Below are 15,237 nucleotides of genomic sequence, written 5' to 3'. Positions count from 1 at the left end.
ATTTGCTTGTAAAAATTTTCGAATTTTTATAATATATAATATAATAATCGAAATCACTTATTTGTAGCATAAAAATTCGAATGACAAGATTTTCCAAAAAAAAAAATTGAACGACAGGTAGTCTAAAAAAAATATCATGACATAGTCTTAAAAACCATATGGATGTCTAATTCAATCCGATTCATAAAAATATTATTTTCATTATAAATATGAATCGGGTCAACTCACCTCAAGAATATAAACCTAGTACTATAAGAAACTTACTCTATTTATAATTTAAGATAATAACTCAATTTATAGTAATAAATTTATTGCAGGATTATGTAAATTTAATAAATATTAAACATAAAATTTAAAAGACAGTATATTATTATTGATTTGAATATGTCATCGTATTATGTCAATAATTAACACAATTTGTGTCCTTTAAGTTAACACTGAAAACATGTTTGATATGAAAAAATGAGTTGTGAATAAAAATGAGTATTCTCATCTTATTCTCTATACATATGCTTGATTTGATGTGGTAGTCCATCCATTTTAGATGAGAATGATCATCTCACATCCTATTTTCATGTTTATATACAATTTTTTTTTTATTTTTAGATTATTTAAACTAATATTAATCTATATTGTTATTTTATTATTAATATTATATTAATAATAATAATTTTATAATATTAATTATTAGTATTATGATTTATTTATTTATTATTATTATTTATAAACGGATTAATACAAAATATTATTATTATTCATTATAAAAATATATATTATTATTTAATATTATTTCGAAAATAATGATATTATTATTAATTAAAATGTTATTATAATGATATCTTATTATTATAATAAAATTATTATTATTATTATAAAAACATAAATTTAGAATAGTTAAACTATATAATGATAATTTTATAATAATTAATGAATTATCAATAATAATAATTAATAATAAACATATGAATAACTATTATTTTAATAGTCAAAATATGATTTTATTATTAAAAATAATTTCATTTCATTTTTTTTATTCTAACAGTATCAATTGTTGAAATTAAATATAACAACCATTTCATTATCAATCTTATTACATTCCAAAGTTGATTTCATCATTATCATATTCATTTTCAACATATCAATCATGTCCTATATATTTTTAAAATTACTAGACTTTTATAAAAAAAAATTAAAATTGAATATTGAATATCTAATAGACTAATCGGTTATGACTTATGCATAGAAACGATCATTAATTTTTCATGTTATATAATGTCAAATGTATCGTTTCATTCTGGAAAATACAAAATATATCAATTTTTCAAACAAATGAATATAAAAAATGAAAATGTTAATGATTTAATTATTGAATTAATTGTGGAGCTGATCAAGGGTATAATTGTCAGGGTCGAATTGCTGGAATACGGCGGCTAATTTTAAATAATATAATAAATGTGTTGAGCCCACGCGGTTTTCATTAGCCGGCCCGGTCCTTATTCAACAATCATCAACAGCCTTGAAATAATTAAATTTAATGTTTTTCAATTATTTAATTCAAAATTTTTAAAATATTTTTTCTTTCATTCAGCATAGTTTGGTATATAATAAATACAAGATATGATAAGTATATGATATATAATATAAATATAAATTAAGGATAAGTAAAATGATAGGATATTATATTAAATATTTGGTATGATTTTAATAAGAGTGATTGAATTTATATATTAAATTGTAAGAACAAAATTAACCCTATCATAATAAACTTTATTTTGCATTGCTATTCCAGATTTGCACCTGCATGAATGAAAAAATTAAATTTGGATTTTTTTAAAAAAAAATATTATACGATTTGCAATAATTAAATGCAAAATCTATATATTCGATTTAAAAAACATTAAATTTTTTTACAAATATTTTTCTTTCTAAAATATAATTAAAATATCATCATCATTGACCTTCATAATAATAGTAGTAGTGATCGAAAAAACGAATATAAATAAAAACGATAATTAAATTGTATGAAAATATAAAAAATTAACTAATACATAATAAAATGTTATACCAAACAATTGCATAAATAAAAAGTGATGATAAGATGTTAATAAACCAATTTGTATTTCACAATAATTTGTAAACATTTCACATTCACTTAAATGCACTTAAGAAAATTTAAACAAAGAAATATATACCAAACAACCAAACCAAATTCATTTCTCAACATTTGACATTCATTTAAATGCACTTTGAGAAAATTTAAACAAAGAAATATCAAACAACCAAACCAAATTTATTTCTCGACAATATTATCTGAAATGCCCACCGTCAAAACAAAATAAACCATATGCTTTTCAAAACACAACTAGTCTTAAGTAAAAGTTCACTACGTAGTCTATGAAAGATGAATCAAACTCACTTTTTTAAAGAGTTGTTTTACCAAAGATTATCGAGTCTCGTCAGGTAAACTGAAGAAATATGTCAATTTCTTTGGATTCTCCACTAAATTGTCACATACAAGGATATATCCTCTCATCAACTGTCATCCCTGGAATTGCACTCATAGCAGCAAAATCATCTTTAGTTGCAACATGATTATATCCAATTTTTGTTGAGAGGTCTTATAAGCTAACCTTTGTCATGTCACTAAAATTGTTCATGGCATCGACAATACGGTCTTTTATTTCAGCACTTTTTTTGCGTTTTTTCCCCACATATTTCTTACCTGATGTTGCATCAAAAAAGATAGGGGCTGAGACCGAAATCGAATCATCATTGTCCTCAGACCCAATCAATATTTTTCCCCACACACCCACTGCAGCACCATAAGTGTTCCCCAAGTTCAAGTCATCTTCCTGTACAGCATCAGCAAAGCTCTCAGAGCGTTCCCTAGTTGCACGATCGCGTCCAAAAATCTCACACCGAACATTTTAATATGGCCAAGACTTATACCGCATCCCTTGAACACTGCTATCCATCTGAGTGAAAATTTAGTCTATGCTAAGTATGCCTCATTTCGTTAGGAAAACAAGGAAAAATAATGTGGCATGAAAAAGAACTAAAAGCTCTATTCCACACATCTAACAATCTCAATATTGACACAATAATTTCCAAAAAACAAAGCATTTTGTATGGTAAAGCAAGTCAACACATAAAGCTTTCTTAGCAAAAGAAAATCCGACTCAAGTTGAGCAGAAACTCTACTAAAAAAATTGAGGAACCAATCATCAGAAAATATATACCCACACATATAACAATCTCAATATTGACACAATAATTTCCAGAAAACATTGGTTTGAGTAATTACTTTCTCAAGGTGTTCCCATGCTTCATTTGTGGCGTCAATAATTTTTTCAGTTTCATTCTAATCTGTTCCGCTCTTGCTTAACAACATCATCAATGTAACATGAGACTTTTTCCATACATGAATTTTTGAATTGATATGAGGATTGGCCCGCAAATCTGTGTTGGGAAGGTTTTCTTCATGGCATCTTCTAAAAAACACAAATAACCAATTCAAAATTCATTTTTGCTCTTCCAACCTTGACTGACAGCTTCCTTCAATGTTTGAAGGAGAATTTCTTCCTCTCTTGTTGTCCACACCCACCTACTCTTCTCAACTTTTTTTCCCTTTTCATGTCCTTTGCTACTAATTTTTCTAAACTCCATATCTGCCACCAAAAAAAAAAAATAGGGGGTTAGTATCTAACTAAAAAAATAATATATAGGCTTAAAACAACAGGCTTAATATTAAAAAAATAATAATAAATAGGCTTAATAAAACAATATGCTTCATAACAGTAGGAAAACCAAACATTCACATTGAAATTCAATAAAAAAAACACATGTTTTAGGAATACATTTATGACATCAACATTGCTAATCGAAAAATCTACGAGTTCAAATGTGACGCCCGGGGCTGAGGAGGCGGGGAGTGATCGCCGGTGCCAAGAGGTTGCATGGACAATGAGCGGCTCCTTGTAGGCTTCTAGGCGGAGGGAGACATGAATGAACCGATTCTGCCGGAATGAGAGGAATTATAAGACTGTATAGGTATGAGACTGTATAGTTGAGGAGAGTTTAAAAGATTTCATATGTACTACTCATATCAAAAAGATGCATCTTTTTTTCGGAAGCTCATCACATAAGAACTTCAAAGTTAAGCGTGCTTGACTTGGAGAAATTATAGGATGGGTGACCCCCTGGGAAGTTTCTCAGGATGCGTGTGAGTGAGTCCATAAGCACGCTGAAAAGACCCGTCTTGATATAGTGAGTCGTTAGAAATGGTATCAGAGACGACCTCTCTTAGTACGGTATGGTTCGGGGACGAACCAAGCGGAAGCTGGTGGACATGTGACGCCCGGGGCTGAGGAGGCGGGGAGTCATCGCCGGTGCCAAGAGGTTGCATGGACAATGAGTGGCTCCTTGTAGGCTTCTAGGCGGAGGGAGACATGAATGAACCGATCCTGCCGGAATGAGAGGGATTCTGAGACTGTGTAGGTATGAGACTGCATAGTTGAGGAGAGATTAAAAGATTTCATATGTACTACTCATATCAAAAAGATGCATCTTCTTTTCGGGAGCTCATCACATAAGAACTCCAAAGTTAAGCATGCCTGACTTGGGGAAGTTATAGGATGGGTGACCCCCTGAGAAGTTTCTCAGGGTGCGTGTGAGTGAGGACATAAGCACGCTGAAAAGTACCCTAGCATCTGTGGTCGATCCTTCCCAACCAGTTAACGCATAAATGAATCTCATTTCTCGATCACAAACTCCCAAGATATTTATTGTTGTGGTGTTTTTTCTTGTTCTGTATTTGGGTTTTTGTTGATTAGACACGTGCACACTTATATATATTCCATCCAAGACTCCAAGACAACCCTACATACAATAGTTATTGGTTACTTTCAAAAAACTTTTGCTGCATAGATTCATAATGATATTCAAAACATGAATAAACATACCTTAAACCATTTTCACATTTCGTTAGTACAATTTTCATCAACAGGGACAGGCTTCGCAAGAAGTATTATTGCGTATAGATTTAATACTAATTTCGGAACTTCGTGAAAATGAGTGCTGGATGTGTGGCCACTACGTATATAGTCATGACTTATGATTCTATTCTTTTTTTTTTATGATGAGCTAGTATGGACAAGAACATAGTCACTTTCTCCTCACCTCTAACATGTCTAGATTCTACAAGTCCTCCATCATGTGTGAGCAAGCAACATAGTCGTGCAAATGCATTACGATTCATCCTCAAGTTGACAATTCATTGTGTATCTCCTAATTCAATAATCATATGCAAGTGATCATTTTAGAATGAAGTCTTCTTATAATATTGTACAGGACATCTTCTGAAGTTGAATGAAGCCTAGGTTTCCGAGGTAGTACATACTTTATATATATTCGTATTAAAATAATAAAAAACACAAATGCATGCATAAGTATTTGGTGTAGCACTAGCAACACTTGGATTTCTCGATCAGCCGATCTTGATTGTTCATGATAGAACAACTTCTATCACACTATAATAAAATTGTGCGACATGTTAATTTCATTGACTTTGCAACAATAATTATCCAATCAGCACAATGTATAAACTTTGCCATTGTTCATAATGAAAAATGTATACAAATTGCAGCAATAATAACAATGTAGTGTCCCGCACTGATCACGTACTAACTAGCATTTTTAAGCATGCAAGTAGCTTAATATAATTAAGATAACATGAATAATTCAAACTTAAACAAAGTTTATTATGCGGAAACTAAAATCCCATAATTATAAAAAAACCGATAGGATAAAACCAGTAAAACCAAACCAAGTGTTTATTCCCAAAAATATATACAGACTGTAATAAAACTCTCAGATCCTCATGAACCTGCAGCTAGCCCTGCCTCGATCCACTCGCTCCGTCCAACTTCAGACCTGCCCCATCGAATGAGGTGCCCAGAATATAACCAGGATGTGAGCGAATAATGCTCAGTACATAAATATGAGTAAACATACATATATGATGCATGCAAGTGTGATGGCAGGGTAACTGGTCATCTAACAAGTCATGCTCAGACTAGGCGACCTGAGTGTAATACCAGCTAAGAGTCAAACCACGGGATACATCCACACTCATCTTGATCATCATAGTATCAGTCTCCGCTCATGCGTAACTCCCGGCGTCAGATCATATAAACAAGTATAGAGCTGAGCGGCTCTACTATCATGGCTATATCAAAGGAAACATGTTCAACGTGTATGTGCACATAACATATGAATATAAAAGCAGTAAAACATATGTCATGTCACATAAGCATGCCACGTAAATGCAACATATAAGCATGTATACTCGCTGGATATCGCAGTCAGTACTTACAAACCTCTAGTAGTAGATCAAGTCTATCGGAGTCTAGGTTCCAAGCCTACAGTCAAATATATATCGCATCACTAATCATGTTATACATGCCTTAATTAAACTAACACATACTCAAATAATTTAAATAAGATTTTCAGACCATACTTTCGTCCGTCATTACCCCTTTGAAAATGCTGCTCGGATACCGATCTCACAGTTCGAATCGGTCTTACAGATCTCAGGTCGGGTCTTGCCGATTTCAGTTCGGGTTTTACAATTTCGGTTTGGGAGTTAGGTAACTCGGAGTTCGAACATACCAAAAACGGTTCGGGAGTTTGGTAGCTCAGGAAGTATAGGTCGGGTCGGACCAATCAATCTCAGTCCGAGTCGGTAAATCTCGGTTCGGGTAGGGAAATCCCAGTTCGAGTCGGGAATATCAATATTCTCTCTTGAGCATGGTCTCGCTCTAAAAATGTGGTTTGCAATAAATCTGAGACCCTCTGTTTATAGGCAAAATTCTGGGGTGTTCGGGTTTCCCGAGCTGGACTCTGAGACGTCCGAGCTTCTGCATGCATGCCACGTATCTGACGCTTAAGCTGAGTCATTAACATTTTTGACACCTCATGCTTAAGTGCCAGTTGTCATTCATGCGAGCGTCCATGCACCTGTCTGCCTGTCCTTAAAGAGTTCGGACTTTTCCGGTCATGGTTCGGATTTGAAACCATGTACTTAACTTCCAAACATAATTCTTGTTTCCGAAGAGTGTGAGTTCGGACCTCCCAAGTTGTAGTTTGGACCTCCTCCCTAGCTGCAGTAGTTCGGAATTCCCTAACAGCAGGTCAAGATTCCCTACCGGCAGTTCGAGATTCCCTAGCAGCATAATTCCCTAGCTTCAGAATCCCTAGCAACATAATTCCCTAGTTGCTCCCTTAATTTGAAGTCCATAATATTTTTAATTCCAGATTAAGCCTATGATTTGTTTAATTAGTAACCCCTTATCATGTTTTCCATTTAATTAACTTAAATCATGATGTGGGTACTACAAACAAATACAAGCATGTTTTATGAGTCTTCTAAAAAAATAATCTACCAAATATTTTTAGTCATAAAAATATCAAAGGCCAACCTATAGATAAAGTTTTTTTAAAAAAACTCAAATGTCATTTAATATAAAATAAATAGTGAAGCCCTAAATATTATCCAAATTTGGAAAAATCAAAATCAAATGTGTGCAAACTAACACACACTATTCTAGAGAATAATCCAAACTTTACTCAATGGTAGTCTTTTGGGGACGGCAATTGGTTTTCTAAAACCATGACCCATCTTATAACAACTAACTAAAAAAACGAATCAAAGAAGTATTTAACACCCAAATAAAATATAATTCGTAGAACAATATACTGCAAATCACAATATTTAACTCGAATCCAGACCTGTATATAAACTTTGCAAGGTTGTATGGATTACGATCACCCAAAAATGCAGCAGAGAAGACGACATCCAAATCACAAGCCAAACACAACTGGACATTCTTATTTTCGCTTTTAAAAACGCAAACAAGTTGAAAAATAAGAACAAAAAATAGCATAACAAACATATCTCGCGATCGATAAATGCAGTTAAATTTTATAACTTGCGATGCAAGATCCAAGACAAGTTCCTTCAACAAGTGCACAAAAAACACAAATAGGTGCCGAGCTAAATCCCATCAGAACAAAAAACAAGAATTGGCGTTGTAAATCTCACCTCAATGAGTGAAGATGTTCGCACGAACACCTCTTCAGTAATCGATCAAGTGACTTCTCCAGCCACCGAATATGAAGAGATTCAAGCTGTCGAGTAAATCTGAGGAGAATGAGACGTGTTTAGGGTTTTGATGTTTTTATATATGGATGATAATTATGTCTTTTTGTATTATTTGTTTACCATTATTAAATTTATCACACCAAATTAAAGTGATACATACTCCATCTAATGAAGCATTTATCACAGGCCCATTGAATTATCATGGGCTTTGTCAAAATGTATCAAGCCCGAGCTGGAGTAGGATAATTTATTAATCACTCTCTTATCAACTGTATCAAACTATGCCTCAATGAATAACAGAAAATTAACTCATTCCACCAGCGGTGAGTGTGGAGAATGGAAATTGTTTCTTTTACCAGCAAACACATAAAACTACAATATTAATCCTATATATAAATGTTTTTTTTTTTCGATTTTGGTTTTCTATGTTTTCAATTTTCAATTTTTTCTCCCACATAATGATGATGTGGTAGCTATACAACACCTATTTCATTTCAAAATGGAGCTAATATGTAACTCATATCAACACTTTTGGATGAAAAATTATTACAATTGTCAAAAATCGAAAGATACAAGACTATAACTAAATTTGACAATACAGATGTTCAAAATCACAAAACAACAGATATATTGACCAAAATTATAATTTTCCTTAACCAAACATGTGTAAAAAATTTCAGAATAATATTTTAAGAATCTTTGACAACAATTCTTCACAATGCAACAATCACACCCTAGTTTCAAGCAACACGTATTGAAAGTAAAGCCCAATATACAACTCAATTTAGTTTACTCTACATTACTTTTGGAATCAGGGTGAATTGAAGCAATTAAAGGATAGTAAGAAACAAAATGAGAGCAAATATATGATTACAGATGTAGTGTTATCACCCTTAGAAAAAGTGAATTAAACTCTCATTAGCGAAACATCGCAAAAATAAGAAGGTTTTGTTGGGATCGTGTTTGGGGGTGATCGGTTGGGTAAGTCACTGTAGCAGTTGACTCCTTAATCTTCAAAATATAGTTCAGTTGAGGTTGGTCAACTGAGTCTTTTCCTTCTCGCGTGTCAATGTTAATCATTCAACTTAAAAAATGTGAAATGAGATCGACTAACATATTAGAACATAGATCAAATATAATCGTGAGTGGGTGAGACTGATAGACTGAAGATGAGAGACACAAAGATTATTTATGGATGTTTGGAAATTTCAAAGGCTCCTACGTCACTCATTCTTCCACCTTGAAATGATTCACTCTAGAAGACATTGACTATTACAATAAACTTGCAACATACCACTCCAAGACTAGGACTTACACACAATCTTCTATCTCATAACTCTTAGATACTCAAGAGCTCATTCCTCGACTGATTCTTGTTACAACGAGGTTTGCAGCACCTCAACTGATAAATTACAGATACAATACTTGTTACAACTCAACACTTAGCAACAAATGATCTTCACTAATCTGATATAATTGAATTGTGTGTTTGTGTTCTTTGACTTTTTGTGTAATAAACTTTAAGTGTTTCTACTTGTTTTATCGACAGAGTAGATAAACTGAAGGAATTTAGTTTACCTCTGATAACTTGAATACATATGCGAGAATTCTTAATTGAGTCGGATGATTCCTCAAGAATCCTGAATGAGTATTTATAATTGATGGGCAACGACTCTTTCAAATTCAAATCAAAGTCGTTAGCTTGTCTTTTCTACAGTCATTCTCTGACAACTTCGTAAAATGTTGTTCTTATGCTTTTGCAACGTTTGGTCTGTACGTTTGTTCTTATCCGCAAGAGTTAAGCTAATGAAGCAATCACCCAGTGTTGATGAATGATTCAGTTGAGCATTTAGATGGTCTTTGATTGAGCTTTGATGCAGTTTGGCTCTAATTAACTGACACTATATAGCTTATATGAAACTGATTCAGTTTAGCACTCTAAACTGAATGCAGTTTATCTCACTCACTTCGGCTATGCAGTTTAACTTAGAGACTTCAGTTTAGCTTCAATGACTCGTTCAATTTACGTCTTGTGCGTTCGAATCTGGAAAATATTAGCTGATTAGTGAATTTTCCAAAATCAAACTCTGTAAGTTCCAACAGGTTTAGTGTCAGTATGACTCACAATATACTTTTTGAATTAATGGCCTCATAATCTGCCAACGACGAAAGCAACAAATTCTAATGATGATACAGTGAAAGCTATTGCTATAAGATTCCATGTTAGATAATTTAGAGGTCGACCTTTCATAATTTTTTTTATTTCTTATGTGCTTGTCTACCGGCGGCGCAACTACATATAAAGAGACGAAAGTGTTTCCGACCATCCAGAGATGAGGTTATTGTCGTAAAATTTTGGCCATACGCTGTGAAATCAATTGATATAACGTCTCATATTCTTTTGTTCCAAAGTTGCGATTGATTGCAACATGGGTAAAAGGTTTTCTACAAATAGAGAGACATAAATGATTTGACAATGATGCGGCGAATGCTATTGTCGAAAATTTTGGCCATAAGCCGTGAAATCAATTGATATAACGTCTGATCTATTCTTTTGTTCCAAATTTGCGGTTGATTGCAGCCTGGGTAAAAGGTTTATTTACAAATAGAAAGACATAAATGATTTGACGATGATGCGGCGAAAGCTATTGCCACAAGATTTCGGTGATACATAGTAAAGTCAATTGATGCAACATATTTTATCGAGTTTTTTTTTTAGTATTTACCGCATTTATTGTTCTCAATTTAAAAAATACGATAAAAATGAGTCAATTTTTAAAATTAATGTATCACGTACGAGAGGCGTGATATAACTAAATCTCACATTGTGTTTCTTATATTTGTTTTTCAGAAAATTATGCAAGTCACATCCATGCAGAAGTGAATTTTTTTTTGGTTGCTAAATATCACTATTATTTAAATGAAATCATCACAAAGATGGACGTACCTTTAGAAATTGTGTCGATGATATACTAATTTTAGGTTGTGTTTACTTAGTGAGATTTGAGGAAAATTGATTTTTTTAAAAGTAAACAATGGATGAGATTGGATTAACAAGCTTATCCTATGGTTATCAAGCCAAGTAAACACACCCTATATAGATAAATAATACTATGACTATTAAACTAATTTTATAAGATGTTGAATAATGATGCATAAACAATCACATGTTTACTTTGATGGATCAATTTTGTGGTTGATATTATGATTAAGTGACGAGTTACAATTTTGTCCTTTGTGTATAATGTATAATCTTATTTTTAGTTTTTATTTGTCAAATTGAAATTGTGATTTTTATTTAAAAATATAAATTATTATTAATCCACATGTAAATTATTTTCATTGACAAAAATTATTAACTATAAATATTATTTATCTTTTAAAACAAAAATTAATAAATTGAGTTAAAAAAATTTCCCCATGAATAAGGATAAAATCTAATTAAATGTATTAATCATATATTAAATTATTAGAATTTTTATTCATGTTTTATAATTTTTAAATGAATCTTTCGTATATTAAAATCAAATTAAATGTATTAATATATCTTAAAGTATTTGAAATTTATATCCATGTTATATAATTTTTTTAACGGGAAATTGTGAATAAATCCCCGTTGACAAACTTAACTTGTTTCTCAGTCCCCATTTCAGAAATTATGTGTTTCCACTACCTGGCAAAAGCCTGACATGTGTTTGAACTCCTCAATTGATGCTAAATTACGAAATTGCCCTCAACTTTACATGAAACCAAATAATATCAATTGAAATTATTGAATGATTATGGAGACGTTCGTTTTATTTTTTTAGTCTTATTGTATTGATTGTGATTATTTTTTTTGTCTAAATTTTTTATTTATTTTCTTTTATTAATTGTTTGAAATTCTTGAATGATTATGCAGACATTCGTTTTACTTGAAATCCTTCAATAATATTTTAAAGTTCATAAATTATTTTTTTAGTTATTTATTTTCATGTATTTATCACTATTTTTATGTGTTTGTTCTTGAATTTTTTATGTGATTTTTGTTTATATTATTGGTCGTTTCAGTTGAATCATTATTAATTGAGTAACACTCTTGTGAGAGGTCTCATTCGTGAGACGGGTCAACCCTACCCATGTTTATAATAATAAGTAATATTTTTGGCAAAAAATGTAATACTTTTTAATGGATAACCCATATAAGAGACCCGTATAAAAAAAATGACCCTTGAGACTGTCTCATATGAGTTTTTTTCTTATTCATTTGAAATGATTGAGTGACGATCATTTATTTTGTTTTTTGAATTGTTTTTGAAGCTGCTTGTTAATTCATTTTGTAATTTCATTGGAGTATCCCGTTACAAATAAAAATACAGTGAAGATGAACACTAATCGAGCTTGTGTTGCTGCGAGTATATATTTTGAAGAACTGAGTATATCATCTGATGAACAAGAATCGCTGGAAAAACAAGTTTGAATGATTTTTATTGTATGATTATGCTTTTGAGTTTGTTGTAAGTACATAATTATTAATTATTAGGAAGACATTTTGTAAACTCAATGTAGTTCAATCTGTTATTTAAGCTTAAGCAAAATCAATTTTTATGCGTGCTCTGTATTTTGTACAAAAATTTAAGGTAATAGTACATAACTTGTATAATTTAGTATAATTCTTCGTCTTTCCAGATTGTTAAATTGTTTTACTAATATTGAATATATATGTCAACCAGCTAAAATAAATTAGGTACGAATTCTTCTGAATTCAGAATAAATCCAAAATAATTTGAAACAATCTCAGATGAATCGTGATCCAATTCATGAATTTTGGTCATCTTATGTCATGTGTATTATTTGGAAAATATATAAGTGAATACATCGTAATGAGATCAGGTGTAATTGTGGGTGACAAAGATCGGCCTTGACAAACGAAATTAAATTTGATTTGAATTGTCCCTGATTTTGAATAATTCCAAATATATTTGGAATAATATTCGAAATTTATCACACAAGTATATATGAAATAGGAATGATGGACTCATTCTTTGCACACCGACAAATATGTTATGATTTGGTACATTATACACATCGTGATCTTTATTAGCAAAAATTTTTAACAGAATGGTGCTCTCATTGGGTCATTATCAATGTCTTCATCCTACACCTTAGACAAGAGTGGGCCAAGACACATTACTAGACAAACACTTGGGTGATGTTTTTACCAATCTTTAGGGATTGAAAATTCATCTCCACTTGTGTTATGCAGTGAATTTTAGGATATTTGTGCATGTTAACATGAACATGCCTTTTTTGTTCCGCAAATCAAAAAGATTATTCTGCATAATTTTGAGATTGTTCCTAATACATGACATTTTGATCCAAAGTCACTTTCACTAGTAGATTGTGATATTTGTGGCCCACAATATTTGTCCTATAATCGGAGCACATTGTTTTCGATTCAGTAATATTTATCTCGTCTCTACGTACTGGTTGTGCTCGATCTCGCACGCACATGTTCTGAAAGATTAGCGTTATTAGAATAAATTATAGTTATAAAAAATGAGAAAACATCATATTAAACAAGTTACGAGTTTGGATTTTGAAAAATATACCACTATTTTCTACATTGAGTGGCAATCAACATCCACAAATGGTGCTCCCATTGGATCATGATCAATGTCTTCTTCCTACACCTTAGACAAGAGTGGGGCAAGACACATTACTAGACGAACACTTGGGTGATGTTTTTACCAATCTCTAGTGATTGAAATCTCATCTCCACTTGTGTTATGCATTGAATTATATGATATTGGTGCATGTTAACATGGGCATGCCTTCTTGTTCCGCAAATCAAAAAGATTAATTATTCTGTATAATTTTAAGATTGTTCCAAATACATGTCATTTTGATCCAAAGTCACTTTCACTAGTAGAGTGTGATCTTAGTGACCCACAATGCTTATCCTACAATCGGAACACATTGTTCCCGATTCAGTAATATTTATCTCGTCTCTACATACTAGTTGTGCTCGATCTTGCACGCACATGTTTTGAAAGATGAACGTTATTAGAATAAATGATAGTTATAAAAAAATAAGAAAACATCATATTAAACAAGTTACGAGTTTGGATTTTGAAAAATATACCCCTATTGTCTACATTGAGTGGCAATCAACATGCACAAATGGTGCTTCCATTGGGTCATGATCAATGTCTTCTTCCTACACCTTAAACAAGAGTGGGGCAAGACACATTACTAGACTAACACTTAGGTGATGTTTTTACCAATCTCTAGGGATTAAAAACTCATCTCCAATTGTGTTATGCAGTGAATTATAGGATATTGGTGCATGTTAACATGGGCATGCCTTCTTGTTCCGCAAATCAAAAAGATTATTCTGCATAATTTTGAGATTGTTCCTAATACATGCCATTTTGATCCAAAGTCACTTTCACTAGTAGAGTGTGATCTTTATGACCCAAAATGTTTGTCCTACAATCGGAACACATTGTTCTCGATTTAGTAATATTTATCTCGTCTCTATGTACTAGTTGTGCTCGATCTCGCACGCACATGTTCTGAAAGATGAGCGTTATTAGAGTAAATGATAGTTACAAAAAATGAGAAAACATCATATTAAACAAGTTACAAGTTTGGATTTTGAAAAATATACCCCTGTTGTCTACATTGAGTGGCAATCAACATTCACAAATGGTGCTCTCATTGGGTCATGATCAATGTCTTCCTCCTACACCTTAGACAAGAGTGGGGGGGTAAGACACACTACTAGACAAATACTTTGGTGATGTTTTTACCAATCTCTAGGGATTAAAAACTCCTCTCCACTTGTGTCATGCAGTGTATTATAGGATATTGGTGCATGTTAACATGGGCGTGCCTTTTTGTTCCTCAATTCAAAAAGATTATTCTGCACAAGTTTGAGATTGTTCCTAATACATGACATTTTGATCCAAAGTCACTTTCACTAGTAGAGTGTGATCTTTGTGGCCCACAATGTTTGTCCTACAATCGAAACATATTGTTCTCGATTCAGTAATATTTATCTCGTCTCTACGTACCAGTTGTGCTCGATCTTG

This window comes from Henckelia pumila, chromosome 2 (genome assembly GCF_033568475.1).
Source record: "Henckelia pumila isolate YLH828 chromosome 2, ASM3356847v2, whole genome shotgun sequence".
Lineage (NCBI taxonomy): Eukaryota > Viridiplantae > Streptophyta > Magnoliopsida > Lamiales > Gesneriaceae > Henckelia > Henckelia pumila.
This window is presented reverse-complemented; position numbering follows the sequence as displayed.